Source organism: Equus caballus, chromosome 25 (genome assembly GCF_041296265.1).
Source record: "Equus caballus isolate H_3958 breed thoroughbred chromosome 25, TB-T2T, whole genome shotgun sequence".
Lineage (NCBI taxonomy): Eukaryota > Metazoa > Chordata > Mammalia > Perissodactyla > Equidae > Equus > Equus caballus.
Window position 1 is genome coordinate 40,527,106 of NC_091708.1, and position 21,997 is coordinate 40,549,102.

The window sequence follows — 21,997 nt, forward strand, 5'->3', positions numbered from 1 at the left end:
ACTGTGTTACACTGATACGGCTCCTGGCCCGGAATATGGGTTACAGATTTGAAACGTCTCAGCATTGAGACCCTAAAGTCCCTTTAGTTCACTCGCACACCCCCCCCCTCCCCCCAGTGCAGGAACCTTGCCATCCTGTCCATGTCTGGGGGTTGTTCAGCCTCTGCTTGAATGCTTCTAGTGATGGGGAGCTCCCTGCTTCACATACCAGCCTGTTTAATTTTTCAGTCTTCCTCATAGTGAAGAAAATTCTCTCTCCTTGCCCTGAATCAGGATGACTCTCTTGAGTGGGGCTGGAGATTATTAGTAGATTATTAATAGCAAGCGTACAGGCTCTGGGGTCAGATCTGGGTTGGAATGCTGGGTCCCACACAGTGCTGTGTGACCTTGGGCAAGAGTATTCGCCTCTCTGAGCCTCAGTATCCTTCTCTATAAAGTAGGCTAGGAAAGACAGTAAAAACTCCACCTTGCAGGCTGTTGTGAGGGTCAAACGAGAGACACCGGTGGGTTCTCAGCAGAGGAGGCATTCGGAGGCGTGTGTGTGAACTGAGGTTTCCAGGCTGCACTGATTCCCTCTTGCTCTGCAGAGGTTGTTCTCTCGTCTTCCTCTGCCGCTTCATGTTTTCCTTCTCTAATTTTTAACACCACTCACATTTTCCAGGTGGCTCTGGGATGTGGCACAGAGAAGCCGAGGTGCCCCCTGGGGCGGTTGTTTATCGAGCCCTCATGATGTGCCAGGCACCGCCTGGATGCCACAGCAAACTCTCTGCCCTCAAGGGGCCCACATTCCCAGATGAGACAGGAGCCGGGCATTAACCCAACCGAGACGGCATGGAAGGTAAGCATCATGAAGAAAGTCGAGCAGCAGAGGGCACGGGATTGGGGGGTCCAGAAGGCCGGGGTATTCATTCTTGGGTTACGCGAGGAGAGATGCCCTCTCTGGAGCCAGGAAGGGGAGCGCCTCTCCCTCTCCCTGCTCCGGCCTGTCTGGCCCATCTGGCGTGTGCTGCTCTGTTCTCAGTGTCTGTTGCCCCTTAGGGATGACGGAAGCAAAGGCATGTAGGTCCAGAGAGGGGAGACCTGGCTGGCGAAGGGACAGGGGACCCTGTCAGCTCGGTCATCCTAAGAACGGCTGCCACTCACTAAGGCGTTTCTGGGCTCCAGGCTCTACATGTGTTTTCTCGTTGATTTGCACCATAAGGTCCATCCTGACACTTTCCCCACTTTACAGAGGAGCTGACAGGGCTCAGCGTGGTGCAGTGACCCACCCATGTCGACACAGGGAGGAGCAGGAGAGGCAAGGTGGGACCCCGGTCTCGGCCTCGGGGGTCGATGCTCGTGGTCTGCTGTAAACGGTGGAACTGGGTGTGGGGCCTGGGCATAGGCGGGGTGCTGTTCGATGTCTCACCCCCAGCTCTCCAAGGAGGAGAAAAGCCCTGCTTTGCAGCCTTTGCTCATTCCCCACGCTGGTCAGCTTCAAGCTATGAATGTTGTGGGGACAAAGTGACGGGACCTGGTGTTGGACTGGACCGAGGGGAGTCTCCAGACCTGCAGCTATAAACATGAGGGTCCCGGGGACGCCGCAGACCCTTGGAATCCTAGCCTGTCATTCCTTTGCAGATGTCCACTGAATTCCTGCAAAGACATGGCTTGCTCCAGGACGTGGGGGCCTCTGTCCTCACGGTGCCCCCGTCTGGGAGGGCTGACCTCCAAAGCGGTCACCTGTGATGCCCATAGCAGTGGGCTCTCTCCAAGGTCAGGAAAGGGCAGGTGGCGCTGTGGGGGGGCCGGGCCTCTCCGGGAAGAGCCTGGTGCCAGACATGGGCACACTTGGGTTTGAGTCCCAGCCCCCCACTCACAAGCACGTGACCTTGGGTGTGACACCCGCCCTCTCTGAGCCTCAGTTTCTCCCTCCGGCAGATGCAGAGGTGTGGCTGACGAGCTCTGAGGTCCTCGAGGCTTGGACCTTCCTCCCTCAAGGCCACGCGCCTGGGAGCCCAGCCGGCCTGGCTCCTGGTGGCACGCGCTTCCCTGCCTTCCTCCCGCTGCATTGCTATTTAAAGTGGCGGTGGTTTGGCTCACTCTTTTTTTAAAAACCATTCCCGTACTCGAGCCGAGTTCCACAAGGCCAGCTGTCACCACTAAAAATGTCTGTCGTGTGACAGCCACCAGTGAGGAGGTGGGAGGAGGCAGGAGGCCCCGGAGGGGACCACAGAGTGGCTGGATTTAAAAAAAAAACAACAAAAACCGACACTGCAAGGAGGAAACAAAAGATGGGAGGGGGTTGCTTTTTTCTCTTTCTCCACCCCTCCTTGGCCAGCTCCTTGCTGCTCTGTCGGAGGACCGATGGCAGCAGCAGGCACACGTGGCTGTGGGGACACGGGTGGTGCAGGTCCTGGCAGAGGGGCCAGTCTTCGCTGTTCTCCAGCCCTCAGCCCCTCTCTGTACCGGCCTGGTGAGCACTACGCCCTCGCAGGGGCCCCTCGCAGCCCCGCATCTGTGCCTCCCCACCATCCACATCCCACTCCCACGAGGAAACGAGGAAGCGAGCCGGCCACGGCTGCCGTCACACGCGGGCTGACACAGGGCTTCCCCGGGGAGGGAAGGAAGCGTCTGGTGGGCCCCTCCCAGGTCAGGTTCTTCTGCAAGTCACTTCTGTGAGTGAGTGAACGTTCACGATAAACCCCGGTTGCCCCCATTTTACAGATAGGGGAACTGAGGGTCCCGCGGTAGAGCCCCAGCCCAGGGCAGCACCAGTCAGGGTGGGAGCACAGACTCCCGGCCTGGAATGGACGCTCTTGCAATGTCATTGTGAGCAAGTGATCTCTGACCTCAATCTCCCCTGCTGTGAAATGGGGCAGTAACCCAGCGGCTTCCCAAAGATCTCATGAGGATGAAATAAGACCAGGCACAGCAAGTAGTGGGTCAGGTGGGGTATGGAATGTGCTGGAAGGTCGGGGCTGAGCGAGGATCTGGGGCTGTCAGACTCCAGAGGCCAAGTTCTTTCTACCTCACGTCTGTAGCCTCTCAGGGCTGCTGAGAGCAGGGCCTGGAGGAGCCCAGGGTGGGTGGGGGTGAGAAGCCATTATTCCCTACTCTCCCACTGCCCCCAAGCCCCTGGGGGAGCCCGTTGGACCCTTGGGGGGCTGAGGGCTTCCTGACCGCTAGTCTGGAACTCCAGGTTCTCTGCTGGGGGCTCCTGGCCCTCAGACTGTCTGGGACACTTACAGAGGTGGTGGCCGGGGGGCTGGGGGGAGCAGGCGAGCGGAGACCCACACAGACAGAGACTTTTTGAAAAGTAAAAAGAAATTATACAATTATTGGGGAGAAGCTCCAAAGAAGAATTTTGTGTTTCCTCCCTCTCTTCTCAGGGCTTTCCTGGCCTCACTTCTTCCTCCTGCTCACAGAAAGAGGCCCAGGCAAGTCATTCACACTCTAGTAATAATTATAGTAGCTACCATGTATTGAATATCTCCTCTGTGCCAGTAGCTATTCCAGGTGTTTTCCTCTTAAAAAGCTTCGCTCGTCCTTCTGGAAGGTCTGTGTCCGTCTGTTAGAAGGTCTTTTAGACATCCACGCCTTCATTCATTCCACAAACATTTGTTGAGCACCCGTGGCGTGCTGGCTGCAGTCCTGGTGTGGCGTCAATGAGCGTGGACGGTGCGTGGAGGTGCGCACCGCTGGGCGGTGGGAGCAGCTCTGGGACGGGCTTCTGGTGTGCAGCGGGGATCTGTGAAGCCCCTGTGACACAGTGCCGGGACAGGACCTGGCCCTGGGCTCCCAGGGTGACATTCCAATGGGAGGGACACACAATAATCCATCAAATACACACTAAAAATGATGGCAGTTAGTGACAGGAGGATGAATAAAAATTAAGCGGGGAGGGGATGAAGAGCGAGGGAGAGGGGGCGGTTTGGGAACAGCCCGTCAGGGCGGGCCTCTCCAAGAAGGTGAGTATATAGAGCCTTCGCGGGGTTCAAAACCCAGAATTGGTAAAAAGCTATCGAGGGCAGCTCCTCTGCCACCTCTGTCCCTCTTGTGCTTGTCCCCTGGCCCAGTCATCACTGTTTGTAGTTTTGAAAGAATCAGAGCTTCTTTATGCAGATATCAGCAAATACAAATATTCTATTAAACTGAAAAAGGCAGCACATAATAAGTACCAACATTTGGACTGAGACCTGAAGGAGAAGAGCCCAAACCAGGGAGAGCTCCTGGCAGAGGGAAGGCAAAGAGCCTGGCGCCGGGGGATGGGCAGGACCGAGGGCACGGACGTGGGCAGGGGTCCAGGCACCCGGGCCAGGGGGCCACGGTGAGGAAGACGGCTGCCGGCCAGGAGGCCACTGCGGGCTGTCAGTCGGGGTGTGGCCCAACGGGACGCAAGGTTTCAGGGGATCCCACCGGCTGCTGTGGGGGTGAGGGCAGGCACAGGGAGAGGGCTGGGAGGTCAAGAGTCCTGAACAAGAGCTACAGTCCTTGAGGGGTTTAGAGGGCGCCGGCACACGTGTATTTTCCATTAACAACCTGGGAGGCTGGTGCTATTATTGCCTCCCCTGAGCAGACGAAGGAGCTGTGGCACAGAGAGGTTAATTAGCCTGAGAAAGGTCACACAGGCAGTGAGCAGCAGAGGTGGGACGGAAGCTCAGGTAGTCTGACTGGGGGAGCCTGAGCTTTTTAACACTGCCCTCACTGGCCTCTCCCAGTGGCTGCATGCGGCACCCGCAGAAAGAAAGTCAAAGGCCACCCAGCAGGGAGGGGTTTGGGTGGGACTCACCCTCGAGTCTGGCAGGCTCCAGAGCTGGAGCTCTCCACCAGTACAGGACTGGGCAGTGGCCCCATGCCGGGCCTGCTGCACCAGGGTCACCTGGCTTGCTGGTCAAATGCAGATTCCTGGGCCTGAGCCCAGACTGGCTGAACCACAGCCTCTGGGATGGGGCCTGGGAACCTGCATTTTTTGGGAGGAAGATTAGCCCTGAGCTAACATCCATGTCCATCTTCCTCTACTTTATATGTGGGACACCTACCACGGCATGGCGTGCCAAGTGGTGCCATGTCCGCACCCGGGATCCGAACCAGTGAACACTGGGCCGCCAAAGCAGAATGCGCAAACGTAGCTGCTGCACCACTGGGCCGGCCCCGGAACCTGAATTTTAAACCAGGAGTTACCTCCCTCCCAATCCCCTATTTGCATCCTAAAATCTGAGACACAAGGGGCTTGGGGATGGGGACCCCCCACTCCCCCGACTCAAACCTTCCCCTCTGGGGTCTTGGCACAGCCCAGCGGGCAGAGTTCTGGGCCTGGCCTTGCCCTCTGTCCGGAAGCTGACCCCTGGTGGTGGGGTCCCCAGCCCTGAGCCGCCCGCCCATGTGCCTTGGAGCACGGGCCCCCCTCTACCACCGAGAATGACGCTTCTTCTGGCCTCAGCTCTCCCACCACGAATCCTCGGGGCAGGGCCCACTGCTCAGCTCTGAGCCCCTCAGCACGGGGCCTGGCACATTGTCGGCCCGGGCAGCATCCTCTGCCAAGAACCCAAGGCTCCAGGGCCCCACGGGAGCACATTCTGGCTCTCGGGCGTGTGCGGGAAGCCTGTCACCAGCTGCCCTGGTGACGTTAACATCCGTGACACTCCCTCTACCCCCCACCCACATGCTACTTCTCCTTCGCAGGAGAAAACGCAATGGAGAGCACCCAGCACGGGGCACCCAGGTTCTCAACCAATGCATCACCTCGTCCCAGATTCTAGTGCACGGCCCTCTGACACCCCCACTCCCCACTGGCACTCTGGGCCTCAGCCTCTCCTACCGTCTCTGGGGCTCGGAACTCACTGGTGTCTCCTGGCTGAGCTTGCCCGACCCTGCTCCCTTCTCCAACCTCTTGTGGATGATGCTCGATCCAGAGCGGGGGACAGTGGACTCACCGTTGGGGCAGGAGCCAGATGGCCCCACGAGGCTGTGGGTCTCCTCGCAGGGCAGGGCTGGCCTGGACCCAGGCTCTCGGACTCGTGTTCCGGTGCTCCTGTTTCCTCCCGAGTTAACGTTTTGGGCATATCTTCTCTCTAAACCAGGACCAGCCACTCTAGCTCTTTGCAGCTCAGTTTTCTCATCTGTGAAATGGGGTCACAATGTGGCGTCAGCTGCAGGTCACAGTGGGTGGAAAACACCCTGGCGTGGGCCGGGCACTGGGCGAGTGTCAACAAATGGCAGGTTCTCCGGGTGTCAGGGCCTCGGTTCCTAGGGACCCCCGGGGGAGAAGGCAACCCACATCCTCCAGAAGCCCCACACCCCAGGCGGGGTGGCTCGATGTGGTCTGGAGGCCCGGAAGTGGTGAAACCAGCACTGAAACCCAGATCTGCTCACTGGGGGCCTGTATTCCTTACTATGATCCTAGAATCAGACAGAGCCTCCGCATCCGTTCATTCATTCATTCTTTCATTCGGGTGTTTATTGAGTGCATGCTCTGTGCCACTGGAGTGGCCTTTTCTCGGTGGCGACAGGTGGTCCTGAGCCAGCCGCACTCTCCCTTCTGCTGAGGCTCCTGTGTCGTCTGTGTCCCAGGGCCGAGGCCAGGCCTTTGGTTCCATGTCTGGGTGGGTGGCCTCCTGGGAGGTGCCAAGAACTGCCCTCTCATCAGGGCCCTGGTGGCTGCCCCTGAGCCCAGACAGGGTGCCGGGGCCTCTGTCTGTCAGGGGGGCCCTGAGTTAATCTGTCGGTTCCTTCGTGTTCTCATCCGTACCCTCGTCATGTCTTCCGTTGTGCATTTATGATCAATATTCTTGCCCCCAAAGTTTCTCAGCACACTGTGCGCGGGGCTGAGAGCGTGTGGGAGCCTGAGCCAGCCCGGGCCCTCTCTGGGGGAAGCAGGGAGGCCTCCAGATGGGGTCTGCACAGGGGACAAGGGCTCTGCGGGGCAGAGAAGGCACCCCAGAGGAGGGGACATCGGGCTCAAGCCTTTTAGGAGGAACAGGGGACCACACCACTCAGAAGGTGCCAGGGCCTGGGGGCTTTGGGGAGTGGAGGAGGAGGGGGAGGAGGCAGGGCTGGGAGGTGAACTGGGGGCCAGACGAGCCCGGCTCAGGGATTGGCCTAGGAGTCCAGGGGCCCAGAGCTGGTGGCCGTGACAGAGTGGATCAGAGGCCTGCGGGCCCAGAGGAGGCTGCAGGGGCCAGGAGCTGAGGCAGGCCTGGGCCCACCTGGCTCTGAGACGGTCCCTGATGGGGGCCCCTCTGCTGCCTGGGCCTCGGGGCTCACGTGCGGTCCAGCCAGGCCCCTCCGCTAGTCCAGGAGCACCAGCTCATTCTCTGCCTAGATTCACACCTTTGGGGCTTGGTGGGGCAGGCCCGGGAGGCGGCTCGACTGGGAGAGAGGGCGGCCGGGAGCTGCTCGAAACAGACTCAACCCCTCGCCTCTGGGTGCTCCCGAAATCTCGAGATAAATTAGGCAGAATCAAAATCAGACTCTCTTCATCAGGAGAAATTACTCATTTCAAATATTTGCAGCCGCGTGAACTGAAATTTAGTGAGATGAGGACTTAGATGAATAATCTGGGGCCTTTTCAAAGACAGTTTTTACTCAGCAGTTTTCTTGATTCCCGAGCCCCCTCCCCATCAGGAGGCCCCTCCTGTCTTCTCCCCCCGGCTCTTTCTTTTCACCCCCAATCCTGGCCTATTTCTCCTCCCTTCGGCTCCCTTCTCCTTGATTTCGTTTGCAGATAAATCTGCAAATATTTGCTGAGTGCCTCCTCTTGCCTGGCCCCGAGCTTGGCCTGGGGACACAGCGGTGACAAGACGGTCCAGCCACGGCCCATGTGGAGCAGCCGGGGTTCCTGGGCTCAGGACCTGCCCTGTCCGCAGGCAGGGTGCTCACCCCGTTATCGGCCCTGCGCGGCCCTTCTTCATATTTGCAAACTTCCTTTCCACACTTTTTAAAAAGAAACCCTATATACCCACCTCTCTGGAGGCCCTTTGGAGGCTGGGAGAAAATCTGGAGAATTCTACCCCCTCCCCGACCCCCTTCTTCCTCCGCATTGGCTGTGGCCTTTGGGATGGGCAGCATTTGATGAAAGCCAGGCCTAAGCTCGACCACCCCGGGCAGCTGGAGCCCCGCAGGATGGGCGGGCGCGCTGGGATGCACGCCCCGGAGGGGAGGGGCGGTGATGGAGAGCAGGAGGGAGACAGACGGAGGCCCGTCATGCCTTGCTGTTCTTCGAAAGAAGCTTCCGGGCTGGAGGTGGAGGCTCACTGCCTCCTGCCTCCCGGGGTCCTGGGCTGTCGTGTCTGCTCTGCCAGCTGGTGGGGTGGGCAGCGGGGTGCTAGTCCTTTCTTCCTCCTTCAGACCAGGAGGCTGTGTGATATAGGAGGAGGAGGGGAAGGAGGAAGAGGGGGAGAGGGGGAGCAAGGGTGAGGATGAGGAGAGAGAAGAGGAAGGATGGAAGGAGAGGGAGTTCGGGCAAGTGAGAGTGAAAAGTGGGGTGCAGGCATGAACCTCACCTGTGAGAAGGCATGGGGCCTGAGTTAGCTGGCACCTGATGGGGAATGGTGGGGTTTAGGGTCTGACTCCCCTGTGGAAACATGGGCATTTGTGCCCCCATGGCTCCGCAGATCTTGCCCTGCAAAGTTTCCCTCACTTCAGGTCCCCTTTTCTTCCCCAGGGCCTTTGCACATGCTGTTTCGTCTCCTAGAATGTGCTTCCTTGACTGGATCAGCTTGGCTGTCCTGGGGGCATCCCAGAGCTTATGTTGCCTGACAGGCAACTGGACAAGCTGGGCTGGGAACAGAAGATGGGAGTGGTCAGTGTGTGGACGGGGCTGCAGCCAGGCACAGAGGGGACCACCAGGAAGGGGTCAGAGGAGTGAGGAGAGCCCCCCCCCCCCCGGGCCAGAGCCCCAAGGAGCAGATGGTTTGGGGCCCTTCAGAGGAGGAGCAGGTGGTAAAGAAGCAGCCGGACAGGCAGAAGGCAGAGCTTTCATAGTTCGTGGGATCTCACTCCCTCTCACACACGGAGATGGGGTCTAGGTAGGCACAGAGTGTTGCCCCAGCACCCAGAAGCCCCCAGGTGTCCTTACTGTTCACACCCTTATTCTCCCCTAGACGTAACCCCCATCCTGACTTTTGAAGAAGTCACTTCCCCGCCTTTCTTTAGAGTTTGACGTATCTCTAAATACCTGGGGTCAGGTTTACCCATTCCTGATGAGGCTGGAGGGTGCTGTCTCCTTCCGCGTCTGCGTGGGGTGGGGTGCGGCCCAGCGAGGGCCGCCATCTCTCAAGGGGAAGGAGGAAAAACAAGAAATGCACTCGAGTTTGCATTTCTTCACTATGATTCACTGGTCAAATTCTAGGAACCGATTTTCCAGTGCTAACCGAGGGGGCCCTCGCTGCTTCAGTGCGCCTTCCCGTGACTGCGTGGTGCCCTCGGGGTGGAGCAGAGAGCCAGCCAGCCGGGCCAGGCGCCCACGCTCCCGGGGCTCCTGGTCCTCCTCCTCCTCCCTCCATCCCACAAATATTTGCTGAGCATCTGCTCTATGTCTGGTGCTGTGCTGGATGCCGGGGGCCAGCAGTGAGGTTGACGGACTGGCCGTCGGCCTCTGCCCCCAGCAATGGGGGAGGCAGACCTTGAACACGTCAGTCCCAAGATAAGTAAATGGAACTGCCATGTGCCCCAGGTGAGGAAGCACAGGGTGCTCAGGCTGCGTGTCACTTGGGGCCCTGGCTTGTCTGGGTGGCAAGGGAAGGTTTACTCGGAGCAAGTCTGAAATGATTAGATGTGCGTGCTAAGCACGTAGCACCCCAGGAATGCTAGCGTTGCTGCCCTGATCCCTTCTTCCGGGGTCTCATTCCTGCAGTGCCCCCAAGGCACCCCAAGCTGGGCTGGTGCTCAGTCTGAAGGCAGAGAGGCCTGCGGCCTTTGTTGCTGGTCCAGGATTCTGGGCAGCGGTGTCTCCTGGGCTCCCTCCCTCTGATGCGAGGGTGAAGCCGGGGCGGCTCTGCCCAGTGATGCTTTTGGAAACTCTCTGAAGTCAATGGTTCAGCTGCAGATTCAACTTGAAATGCCATGTGAATTTTTGGGTCCTTTTGATCTGAAACCAGGGGTTTCCCACTCATGAAGAGGAGGAAGTGGGAGGAGGCAGGGGCTTAAGACAAAGAGAAATGCCTTTTTCAAGGGGAAGCCTGCGATGGGGACGAGGCTTATGGAAGGAACCTAGGGAGCTGGAGTGGGAGGGTCCCCAGCCCCCAGCAGGGACCTGGCACGGAGCTGGGCTCAGTTACTGTTTGTGAAATGAATGGAGGGAGCGCTCCATTGCCCTTCCCGTCAGGGGGCAACCGCAACATAAAAGGACTTTTTCTGACCCTTTTGACTCTTCAATGAAGGCAGGGTGCCAGGATAGGGGAGGACGGCACTGGATTTTCTTTCCACATTGCCTTTAGAAAAAACTCTAGCCCCTGGCGTGATCTTCAGGGCCATTCCTGAGCTGGGCTCCGTTGTCTACTCTGCTGAGCTGGCACGGAGGCAGGGGCCGCACCGCCCAGGTCTCTGCCGCCCAGTGTGCAACAGGCTGGGCTTTGGCCTAAGGCACTGGGGAGCCATAGATGGATCTTAAGGGAGGACATGTCGTAAGGACATAATGGTATCAGGGTTGCCACATAAAATACAGGACACACAGTTACATTTAAATTTTGGATAAATGATGAATCATTTTTTAGCATCAGTATGTCTCAAATATTGCATGGGGCCTAATTGCACTACAAAATTTATTTGTTGTTTATCTGAAATTCAAATGTAAGTAGGCGTCCTACATGTCTAGTTGCTAAATCTGGCAACCCCAAATGGAACGACCTTTTTCCAAGCCTTCCCTTGACCTTCTGTGGTCCAGGGTGTGGGGTGCAGACAGGGAAGAGGAGGAGACGGGGGGCCGGCCAGGGGTTCCAGAACTTCCCGGGGGTTGCTCACCACCGTCTTTGACGTCAGGACTTTTCCCAGAAACTGAGGGCAGACGAGAAGGGCGGTGGGGGAGTGGGCATCTTGGGGTGAGGGGTTGGGGGCCTGGAGGACAGGGGTGGGATGTGGTTCTCACAGGGGTGCCGGCGCGGCCAGGACTGACGGAGCGTGAACAGGTGTGAGACGCTCGCCGCAGGCGGGCTTGTCACCTGTCCCCGAGCCCCATGGGACAGGTGCGGGGGCAGCCTGCACTTCAACCACGCTGCCGGGACCCCGACTTGCTGGTCATACGGCTCTAAGTGGCTGAGTGGGGACGGGAGCCCACCCAGGCGGGTCTGACTCCAGGGCCGGGGCCTCCTCCAGCCTTGGGGTTGCCGCTCTGAACTCTAACCCTGACCCCTTGCTGGCCTGGTCGCGGGCTCTGCTTTGCCTTCCGCAGCCCGCCTGCCCTGGCCTGGGCCTCGGTCTGCTGGCATCTTGCCCTCTCAGTGGGGTCTCGCTGACGGTTGGTTGTTTCCCAAGTGTGAACGTGCCGCTGCACAGCCCTGAGGCACTGCCGCGCTGGCAAAGGCTGTCTCTCCAGTTCCTCCATCACAGGGGGCCAGAGACGCCCGCTCTCCCCGGAGAATCACGCTCAGAGTGCGTGTCCATCAAGCACTTAACACGAGTCAGGCCTGGACTTCATCGGGACCCCATTTTACAGATGTGGAAACTGAGGCTCAGAGAGGTGGGGTCAGTGTGTCCTTTGGGTCTCAGTTGAAATGTCATCTCCTTGGGGAAGCCCTCTCCTCCCCCGGGCAGGGTCCCCTGCTACGTGGGTTTTGGCATCCTCCCTTTCTTCATTTGTCGCAATCATGGCTAAGGGGTGAGTGCGTCCTACGTGCTGGGTTTGTGTCTGTCTCCCGCCAGCTGTGACCCCTGTGTCTCGTTGCGGCTGTAACAGCGCCAAGCTCAGCGCTGGGCCTGGGCCAGGAGCCCTCCAATGGCTCATTAAGACATAAGAGGAGGCTCCAGAAAGGGGGTCCCCTCACAGGCACCCTAGATGGTGAGAGGTTGAAAATCCCTGTGTTGGAGCCCTAACCCCGGTGATGGTATTTGGAGGAGGGGCCCTTGAGAGGTAATTAGGGTTGGATGAGGTCTTGAGGGCGGGGCCCTCGGGAGGGGCTCGGTGGCCGTGCAAGAGGAGGAGGAGGGAGAGGTCTCTCTCCATGGGAGCGCCCCCAGGCAGGGCCCGGCGAGCACACTCTGCGAGCCAGGAAGTGGGCCCTCACCAGAACCCAGCCGTGCTGGCGCCCGGATCTCGACATGCCCCCTCCAGAACTGCAGCCCCACCCGCTCTCTAGCTGTGGTGTTTCATCATGGCAGCCCGAGCTGAGCAAGGCGGCAGGGCGTGGTCAGGCCAGCAGGTGGCCCGGTGGACCAAGGGTTGGAAGTGGGTCACAACTCGCTGTGTTTAACGACCCACAAGTGCCGTGGGGTGATGCAGAGGGTGCGGGAGAGAGAGGCTGGCGGGGGTGGGGTCCCTCCCAGGTGACCAGGGGCCCCGGGATGCGTGTGGACATGGTGCGATTTAGAAATACGCTTAGTTCTGGTTTTAGATAACGTAATGAAAACATTCTCTGTCTAAATGGGAATTTACTCACAACCTGAGATGGCTTCTAGAGATGAAGTCTGCTCGTTGTGGGGAGCTCCTCGTTTGGTGGGGCCTTGTATCCCTTAGAAACGCCTTCCACTGCAGGTATCAGAAACCCTAACTCCTAGGGCCTAAACCATGAGACCATTTAAAGTTTACCCAAAAAGAAGACCAGGGATGGTGTTTACAGGGCTTATTCAGAGACGAGGGCAGGAGAAGTGCCCTGGATTGCCTCTCTGTGATTCCCATGGCCCATCCTTCATGGTGACAAGATGGCTGCTCAGCTCCAGACATCATCCTCATGGTGACAAGATGGCTGCCACATCTCCAGGCTCCATGTCTTCACTGAACCACATCCCCAAGCGGGAAAGGAGAGGGTGTGTGTGACGAGAGGCACAGTGAGGTGGGGAGAGAGTGTTCTCCTGGGCCTCTCCCCTTTCATCAGGGAGGAAAAGATCTTTTCCCGAAGCCCCCCCGCAGAGTTTGCCTTATATACCTTGGCCAGAACATGGTCCCAAGGCCTCTCCTGGCTGCACAGGAGGCTGGGAAAGAGAGCACATGGGTTTTTTAGCCTCTGCTGGGAGGCAGGCAGGGTGAACTGGCTTGAGAATGACTCGGGAGAGCTGACCTTCAACACTGGTCAGCGTCCCTTTCTCCAGGATGTGACCCCACTCACCCTTTCAGGCCAATCCCAAATATCACCTCCTCTGTGAAGCCCACTTCCCGTGGCACTTGGTCATCCCTCCCTCTGCCTCCCACCCTGGAGCCCCCGGGAGAGGAGGGGGGACCATCCTGCCGTAGGAGTCCCTTCCTTTCGACATATATATCCCTGAAGAAGAGCTGGGAGGTGACTGTGTGAGTGTCTTACAGACGTGAGTGTTATAACAGGGCCTCTATCCCCCCAAGTGGGAAAACAGAATCCATGGTCTTTTCAGGCATGATCGTCAGATGCCATGCCCAGGATTCTGTGTTTGTCAGTTCTCTTCACTTTGGCGCGTGTCCCGGGGAGGGTGCGATCGGTGGCTCCAGGCGGGCTCACGAGGCTGCCCTTAGTCACCTTATTCCAACCACCAAACCCGCCCGTCCTCCTATTCTGCTCCTGGTTCTGTCCTTGTGTTTTTCAACCCATGTTGATAAAATAAGAGAAAATGGAGCAAAACATTTCGGTAGTTCCCACTGACAGCCATTGCAGTCAGAGAGTGACAAGAGCCACAAATACGGGGACGCCTGAGTGTGGGCTGGGAGCCATGGGAAGCACTTTGCTGGTGCCACACGCCCGTCCACATTTACAGGTGAAGAGATTGAGGCCCAGTGGTCTCGCCGCTTGCCCGAGGCCGCCAGCCCCGGGACTGAGAATTCGCGCTGCTGCTGTGACGGTCCCTTCCGTGCTCTCGCATCTCCCAGCCCCTCGGTGTCTCTGGCCAGTGGGCTGAGAGATGACGTGATGTGTGTCCCCTCTGGGCTGAAGCACAGAAGGACCAGTGCTGACTTCTCTGTTGTCTCTTCTGTTTTTGGTGACGAGAAGGCCACAGTTCCAGGTGGGGAGCTACAAGATGGGGAGCCCTCCTGCCTGGGTCCCTGAGAGACCGCTTGGAGCAGAGCAGCTGCCGTGAGAGGAACTTCCCCCGGGTGGAGCCGCCAAGGTTTGGGATGTTTGTTCCTGCAGCAGAGTCGAGCCTGGCCTGGCTCATGCAACAGTGTCCCACTTCCGAGGGACCCATCACCCATGTGCAGGGGGCGGGCGAACACGGCTCCACGTCCCCGTGTCTAGGAGCCCCTGGTAGGTGCCCGGTCACCGCTTCCTGGACCCGTCCGAGCAGGGCTGAGCCGCACAGCTGCACAGGATATTCTGGCCCTCACAGATGTGGCCTCCTGTCCACGCCAGGACGTTGGTGGGGCCTGTAGTTGGGGGCTGCCAGAGGCGGCCCCCCTTCTCTGTTGGGCCTTTCTGAACCTGGCAGAGCCACACCGAACCTGGGCACAGCTGGGGTCCCTCCTGTATGCACCCCTCTGGAGCCAGGCACTTCCACAAAAGCCCCAGCTGCTGCTGGCAGGGTGGAGGGACGTCTGTGCCCCATTAGCCCAGGTGCTTCTGCCAGCGCCGGGAGCCAGGCATCACCCCTGGCCAGGGAAGGTCTGCCTGGCAGGGACGCGGTCCGCAGGGAGCTGGCGGCTCTGGGCCTCCCCAGCCTCAGATCTGCCCCTCCCCCTCCCCCTTCTCCCCACCTGAGGCCTGTTCTCTCTGGGGACATTTCCTGCCTCCCCTCCCCCCGCCCCCACCCCCAACGCCCCGTGCCTCGAAGGGCAGAGGGTCTGGCCTCCTTCCTTCTCCATTGCACCCACTCACCTCTGCTGCTCTGCCTTGACCCCTGCTGCGCTTGGGTTGCACCCCCGGCCGCCCCCCCCCCCCCACCGTTGACTTGTCCGTCTGCCGCAGGAGACCGTGGCCCTCAGGGCTGGGACGGTGCCATTCCTAGGGCTGAGCCCTGGCTCTCTACCAGGCACGGAGTGAGTGAGTGGACGCCCTCCCTTCCCGGGAGCTGCACCTGTTTGTTGAGCACCCGCTGCCCACCTGACTGGTCACATACCCGCCACGCTGGGGATCCACCTGTGCCGCCGTTGGCTCCCGCGGTCATCACATGTGCTTGTAAGGCTGCTGTTACTTGTTGGCCCTGTCTTAGCCTGGGTTGCAGAGCTCGGTGAGGACCCAGGTGCAGAATATCTGTTGGAAGGGCTCCAGGGGGCTGTGTGAGGGGGCGGGAGGGCGAGACAGAGAAGGAGGAAGAGACCATGCAAGGGGCGTCACCACCGCGGGCAGCTGGGCCCTCTGAGGGGCACACGGAAAGCCACCCAGCACCGTCCACTTGAGTACCCCGACCCCCACTGGTGGAGGGTCGCCCTGGGGGGGCGTGATGTTCCCTGCACCTCCCGCTGTGCCCGCCTCCCCAGGGGCTCCCACCGACATCCTGGTGCTGCCGTGTTGGGGATGGATTCAGAAAGTGAGCTGAAGGATGCACCGGGGGCGCAGGGTTGCGGTGCTGTCTAAGCACGACCGTGTCTGTCCTGGAGCCGCCCTGGGCCAAGAGGCCGGAGGGATGTGAAGTGGGCCCGGGAGGCATCTGATTCAGGCCCCATCCTACAGATAAGCAAACTGAGGCCCAGAGAGGTACCGTCACTTGCCTAGTTCCTACCGTCCCTTGATGGATGTGCAAATGCTTTGAAGACTGTGGAATTCATTCTTTCGTCCTTCTGAACAGCGTCCCCAGTGCACTCACTCCAGGCCCTTTGCCGCCTGTGGGAAATAATGTGATGACTGAACGATCTCGGGCTGGAGAGGGGTGGGCTCTGAGGTGTGGTGGGGCGGGGGAGGAGGGGGATTGATGGGGGTGGGGAAGCAGGCTGAGGGGAAGGCACGCCCTAAGATAGAGACTTTTCACACCTCTCATTTCATCCTCCGGTCGCCCTATGAAGCATGCACATTATTACCCCCATTTAAGGGGTGAAAAGTGTAAGGCTCAGAAGGATCAGCCACTTGCCCAAGGTCACACAGCTGGCCATGGCTGAGCGGCGTTAGAGCCAGCTCTGTTTGCCCTTGACCATCACAGGGCAGCTGGGACCATGATCCCTGAGGCAGAGGCCGCCATGCCCAGCACGGTTCCTGGAACACACTGGAGTGTTAGTGAAATGGTACCTCCTTGGAGTTGGGGTCTCGGTGGCCAGGGGAAGCCAGGGCCCCCCCACCCAAAGCAGCTGCTGGACCCTGGGTCTCCCCAGCAACTTTTGTGCCACTTACGTGGTTCCCCCCAACTCCTTTCCCTGCTCATCCTCCAAGGAACGAGCAAAGAGGCTGCTCTGAGCTCTGTACCTGCAGACAGTGTTAGACCAGGACCCAGTTTTGGGGTCCTCCCAATTCTCCCCATCAGAAATTGGGGTTTCTCTTCCGAATGCCAGCAGGGGCTTGACCACGAGGCCCCGTTTCCAGCCCATCTCCCTGCGTCTCCGGTCCTTTCCCTGCCCAGCTAGTGAAATTTTAAACAGGTGCATTCCCGCTGCCCAATTTTCATTAATTGGATCTAAAAGGGTTTCTATTCCTCCCCGAACGCTGATTGATCCCGCCGAGGTAAACAGCACCGCCAAAAAGGTTGGGGGGGCTGCCGAGGGAGATGGGGTAACTAATGTCACTTGACATTTACTCAGAGAGAGGGAGGGAGAGATGAGTCACACGCCCGAGTCTCAGCCCACAGATTCTGTAGAAACGAGCAGCCGCGAGGCAGGCAGAGCAGGAGGGCTCCGAGAAGCTTCACTTCCCCCAATTTCATAGGCTTCGGGGACCTCTGGGGGTTCTCCACTTCCGGGAGGAGAGGGTCTCTGAGTCCTGAAGTGGCTGTGTATTCAGCTCTGGAGGTGGGACCCCTGAGGGCACCAGCAAGGCTGAGCTGCCGGCTTCCCTGTTTGTGGCAGGGGGAGCCCCGTACAGACGCATGTCTCTCTGCGGAAGCCCTTTGCGGGCTGGGGGACCGGAGGGTGTCCAGGGGGTCGGGCAGGAGGGGCTGGGTCCTTGATTTCTCTTAAGAAAAAAGAAAGCTCTGCCAAGCAATCTTTGTTTTTGACTGTCTCAGTTTCCCAACTTGGTGCTGCGACATCATCTGGAGTCGGCAGGATGCAGAATTAGGGTCTGGGAACCACAGCCAAAGGGGAAGATGCGGGTGAGCAGACCTGGCTCTCTGTGCCAGGATGGACAAGGGGAACCAGCCAGAGCACTGGCCTCACCGTGGCCACCAACCGCGGTCACCGATTCTGCACAGTACCGGAACTTGATTGGTCCAGCAAGTATCGGCCGTGCACCTGTTGGGCGCCAAGCTGGTCGCCAGGGCCCCGGGAGGGAACAGCCTGCCTGCGTGGCCTCCCTGCCTGGCCTTGCTCTCTCCCATGGCCTCCCATCACCCTGGCTGCCTTCTGGAGCTGTAGAAGCTGTGTCCTGCAGGCCTGCCGTCTTCTGGATCTTCTCCTTCCTGTCACCTGCCCTTCAGAGCTGACCCTATTTCCTCCGCTTCTGGGAATCCTTCTGTCTCCTTCTGCTCAGGAGAGTCTCCTTCCTCTGGGTACCAATAGGCTTGAGTTTCTGGACTACCACATCCAAAACTAAGCCCCCCCCCCCCCGAAACCTGCTCCTCCTCTTGGGTCTCGTCTCAGTGGGGCCCCTCCAGCCAAGCAGCCCCTTGAGCCAGACCTGGCCTCCTCCCTTGCCTCCTCTCTCAGCTCATCCCCCATCAACAGTCCATCCATCACCAAGTCCTGCCCGCTCTGCCTCCTCAGCATCTCTCAGACCTGTCCACTCCCCTCCGTCCCCACTGCCGCCGAGCTGGTCCAGGCCACCCTCATCTCGGCTCCTGGCTGGTCTCTCAGCCCCTGACCTGCCCTCTATTCTCCCCTTGGCAGCGGGGCGTCCTTCCACTGTGCACTCGCTCCAGGTGGCAGAAGTCCCCATGGCTCCCGGCTGCCTCGGGTGCAGGGGAAGTCAGCTGTCAGTCTAACCGGGGTTCCCCTGAAAGTGAATCTGGGATATTCTCCCTCCTTTGGTTTCTGCAGATGGATTGAGGCATGGATTCTTTGTATTTATTTTTCTGGGGATGCTGGGTATCCTGAATCTATGATTTGGTATCTTTTATCAGTTCTGAAAAATTATCAGCCACCATCTCTTAAACATGGTGTCTACCTGTTTTTCTCTCTTCTAGGGCTCCAGTTAAACTTGCTCTTTTCTACCCTCTCCTTTTCCCCATCTTTGTGTCTCTCTGCAATGCATTCTGGATATTTTCTTCTGACTTATTTTCTTTTGACCTAATTCTTTCTTTGGCTGTATTTACTCCATTCTTAGACTCATCCATCGAGTGTTTTTAACGCTTTATTATTTTGGAATGTAACACACATGCATGAAATGCATAAATTGTAAATATACAGCTTTGCAGAAGAGTGAAAAACAAATGTACAGTTTAATAAATGATTAGAAACCAAACATGTATGGGACTATTACTGACAGGTCAAGAAGTAAAGTCTCTGAGGTTTTTCTTTTAAAGATTGACACCTGAGCTAACATCTGTCACCAATCTTCTTCTTTTTTTAAATTTCTTCTCCCCAAAGCCCCCCGGTACATAGTTGTATATTCTAATTGTAGGTCCTTCTAGTTGTGGCATGTGGGATGCCACCTCAGCATGGCCTGATGAGCAGTGCCATGTTCGCACCCAGGATCCGAACCGGTGAAACCCTGGGCCGCCGAAACGGAGCGCACGGACTAAACCACTCAGCCACAGGGCCGGTCCCTCTCTGAGTTTTAAATTTCAGTTATCGTAACGTTCATTTCTAGAGCTTTGATTTGGGTCTCTGTCAATTTGCTATGTTGCTTTCTACAGTTTTATATTCTCTGGTGATGTTTCACGCTTGTCTTTTTATTTTAAAATGTCGTACGCATAGCTGTTTTATGCTTATTCCAATATCTGAAACCTTGGTGGGTGGGTTTCTAGTGCTTTTCTTTGCTTTTTCTCACGGTGGCTTCTTTCCTTGTGTGCCGAGCTTTCTTTGTGTATTGGTCGTAGTATTTGAAACATTCAGCACAGGGGTAATTTAGGCATGGGATGACGTTCTCTTCCCCCGGAGAGCAATCTTGTTGTGTCCACACATGCTTGGACGCACCACGTCTGAACTCACCTTCACCTGAGCGTGAGGTCCCTGAAGACCGGAGTTGTTCACACCCAGCTGTGTGTCCTCAGAAGGGCTGGTCCACTTCGGGCCACCCCCTCCCCGAGGATGCAGCTGTTGGGGTCCTGGCTAATTGTGGGGAGCGTCTCCCATTACTGTGGGCCCTGGGCTTTTTTTCTGTCCCCGTTTTCCTTCCCAGCTGGCAAAGGGGAGGCTCCTCCAGTCTTGGAGAAGCTCTCTCTGCAAAGAGGCCTCCACGCACACTCCTTTCTCTGAGTTCCTATTTTCTCTTCCAGTTTGGTCTGGAAACTTCCCACTGTCTCGTAAACTTTTAATGCTTTTGCAAATATATCTCCGGCTTGATATTAGATACAGATATTTCAGCTTTCAAAGTTCTCCTCAGCTAGAAGTCTGATCAGAATCACCCAACCCATCCTTCCCAGAAGTCTCAGCTTTCTTTCTAGCAGGAAATCTGGCCACATCGGTCCCCAGCCACGCTCCTCTGCCAATGCACCCTCCTCCTCCCCCCTGGTGCTCTCTGCTTCAGCCACGCTGAGTTGTTCTGGTCCCTGGAGGCTGCACTCACCTCTGGGTGTACGCAGGTGCTGTCTGGTTCCTTCAGGCTGAGATGCTTTTCCCTATCTCTTGGACTAGCTAAGTTCTGTTTGCCGTCTAAGTCCCAGGTTAGACATCACCTCCTCCAGGATGCCTTCCTTGACTGTCCCACTCTGGGCTCCCACCGTGCCCTGTACATCCCCCATCACAGCACTGACCATATTGGACTGTAATTACCTGCTTCCCCGCCTGTCACTCCAGGTAGGGGTTGGTTTATTTGTTTGTTTGTGAGGAAGACTGGCCCTGAGCTAACATCTGTGCCAATCTCCCTCTATTTTGTATGTGGGATGTCTCCACAGCATGGCTTGACGAGTGGTATGTAGGTCTGCGCCTGGGATCCGAACCTGTGAACCCCGGGCCGCTGAAGCAGAGCGTACGAACTTAACCATTACAGCACCAGACCGGCCCCCTGCCTGTCACTCCGTTAGACTGTGGGCTCAATCAATATCTTGAATGAATGAATGAATGGATGGATGGATGAACGAATGGATGGACAGATGATGAGGGATGAATACCTGGCTTCTCACTCCTGCCCTGACATTGTCAACTGTTCTGGTTCTTTGGGGACCCATCTCCTGCCCCCCAACTGAACTGGTAGTGCCTGGACAGAGGGGCTGTCCTTTCCTTGCCCCCTCCACCTCACCTGCCCAGTCGTCTGCACAGAGTGGCTGCAGGCTCCTTGCAGGACACACCCCCCTGGAGGCTCAAGTCTGCTCCCTGGCCCCTAAATCAAGAACTGGCCTGTAGGTCCAAGGAATAGGAGAACCTACCAGAAGGGGCAGTTTTAATTCAACCTACGGGAACCCTATTTCATGTGAAGTTCACTCCTGTGCATGCAAATTGCAAAACCTGCTGCTAAGACAAAGCGGGGCCGGGGCCGACCAGTCCAGGGACGGTGTCCGAGGGCTCTGGGGCTCTGACTCGGGTTAGAATCCCTGATTGTGGGGCCTGAGGAAACAATGTAACCATTTACTGCCTCAGTCTACACAGCTGTAAGATGGGGAAACCGCATTATTTATCTCAGAGCCATGATGGGGGCCGGCGGACGGGATCTCTTGCTAGATCCTATTGACTGTCTTTCTGTACGGCCGGTCCCCCTCTGTGTCCCTTCCTGCCCTCTGCCTTTGCCGACACTGTGCCCCTTTTGGGAACGCCCTCTCCCTTCCCTTCCCGAGACACATCGCCTCGTCCTTCAGGGCGAGGCTCCACCTCCACAGGAGACCTCATGCTGACCGCCTGGTCCCTGCAGGCCTTTGCTGGCATCATCCTCCAGATGTGAGGAGCAGCTGGGTGGGGTGGAGCATTGCCGTACACTTAGAGCATCAATTGAGCACCTGCTGTGTGCAGGGCCCTGTGCTGGGGACACAGCAATGAGTGAGAACTGCAAGGCCCCGTTACCTTGTTCCTGGGGTTTGTCTCAGACCCAGCAGCAGAACAAGGGCTCTGATAAAAGCCCTTTGCTTGTCTGGCCTCTTGGTGGATCCCGTCTCACCTGGCTGTCACTAGGAGGAGGGTGGTGACACCGGGGGCGGCATGGCAAAGAAGCACATTTTCCTCCTGGGATTGGCAGGAGTGACGGCGAGGTTCCCATATATTGTAAGTGCTTTAAAATATTTAAGGTGCTTCCCCTACATTCTCATACCTGGTCTCAGTTACGGAGGGCAGGGTGGGCTGATCATTTTAGAGATGAAAGAGACCCAAGATCAGAAAGGGACAGTGACTGCCCAAGGTCACACAGCCAGCTGGCTTCACCTGACTCGGCGTCACAACCTGAGAGCCCTCCTCCACAGAGCCCTGGATGGACTATTTTTTCCCTCCCGGGAATGGCGTCTGCTGAGGCTGCAGAGCAGACACGGCCCCCTGAGGGCCGGAGATGTGGTCTGCACAGTGAGTGAGGAGGCTCAAGGAGGCTGAGATGGAGCAGGAGGCTGCAAAAATGGAGACAAGGCGAGACCTTTGAGAGGCGTCTAGAAGTCGGGTGGACGTGGCAACAGGCTGGACACGGGGGCTGTGGGGCAGGGGTGACAGCTGGGAGGCTGACGGGGTCATTTGCAGAGCGAGGAGCCCAGGAGGAGGACTGGGTCTGATGGGGGCGCAGGAGGGCAGGGCAGAGAGGAATCGGGTTTT

General features: G+C 57.8%; 1 long non-coding RNA gene across 1 annotated transcript; it reads left to right on the forward strand.

Moving 5' to 3' along the window:
• Window positions 1-661: 661 nt before the first annotated feature.
• Window positions 662-18,575, forward strand: LOC138920837 (uncharacterized). Its single transcript, XR_011432742.1, has 4 exons — window positions 662-838; window positions 14,088-14,205; window positions 15,000-15,209; window positions 17,182-18,575. It is a non-coding gene; the product is annotated as an uncharacterized lncRNA (long non-coding RNA).
• Window positions 18,576-21,997: the final 3,422 nt, after the last annotated feature.